Source organism: Rousettus aegyptiacus, unplaced genomic scaffold (assembly GCF_014176215.1).
Source record: "Rousettus aegyptiacus isolate mRouAeg1 unplaced genomic scaffold, mRouAeg1.p scaffold_m13_p_16, whole genome shotgun sequence".
NCBI classification, from domain to species: Eukaryota; Metazoa; Chordata; class Mammalia; order Chiroptera; family Pteropodidae; genus Rousettus; species Rousettus aegyptiacus.
In genome coordinates, this window is record NW_023416291.1 from 29,348,241 (window position 1) to 29,349,236 (window position 996).

The following is a 996-nucleotide window of genomic DNA, read 5'->3' on the forward strand; positions in this document are numbered from 1 at the left end:
TCATTTAGTTGTTAATTTCACATATTTATTAAATGCTTGCTATGTGTCAGGAATATCGTAGGCAATGGGATATACTATTAAAATGCAATTAATTAAAAATATATTAAAAATTAAAAATATAATTAATAAGAGACTCAAACAGGTATTTGTACATCTATGTTTGTAGAAGCATTATTTATAATAGCGAGAAGGTGGAAGCAACCCAAGTGTCCACTAATGGATGAATGAGTAAACAAAATGTGTATATACATGCAATGGGATGTTATTCAGCCTTAAAAAGGTGGGAAGTCTACTGCCACGCCACCCTGAACAAGCCTAATTCTGTCTGATCTCGGAAGCTAAGCAGGGTCGGGCCTGGTTAGTACTTGGGTGGGAGATCACCTAGGAAGACCAGGTACTGTAGGCATAAAAAAAAAAGAAAAGTCAGGAAATCTCGACTCAGGCTACAACATGGATGAGCCTCAAGGATGTTATGCTAGGTGAAATGGCCCAGACACAAAAAGACAAACACTGTATGATCCATTTCAAGTACCTGGAGTAGTCAAATTTATAGTAACAGAAAAAAGGGTGGTTGCCAGGGACTTGGGAGAGGAGAGAAGAGGGAGTTAGTGTTTAATGAGTACGGTTTTGATTTGGGATGATTAAAGAGTTCTAGAGATGGATGGTAGTTATGGTTGCACAATAGCAAAGGAGAGCAGTGACTGAATGAGTCCTTAAAGCTTCAGGCACGAAGGGTACTTTTGGTTGACGTTCAAGGAAAACTTATTATTTTCTCTCTAGTCTCCTTTGCTTTTACTCAAAACTCATCAGCAAATGTCTGTCTTCTTCACTCAACACTAATTAATAATCCAAGTCCACAAGTTATAATGGATGCAGAGCGTCAATCTGAGATGATGAAAAATTCTAGAAATGAAAAGTGGCGATGAATGTACAATTCTATGAATGTACGTAATCTCACTTAAAATGGCTGGAATGGTAAATTTTATGTTATGTGTA

At 37.0% G+C, this 996-nt stretch overlaps 1 pseudogene; it reads left to right on the top strand.

The window, feature by feature from the left end:
* The first annotated feature begins 287 nt into the window (after nucleotides 1-287).
* On the top strand, nucleotides 288-406 carry LOC118612685 (annotated as a pseudogene).
* Nucleotides 407-996: the final 590 nt, after the last annotated feature.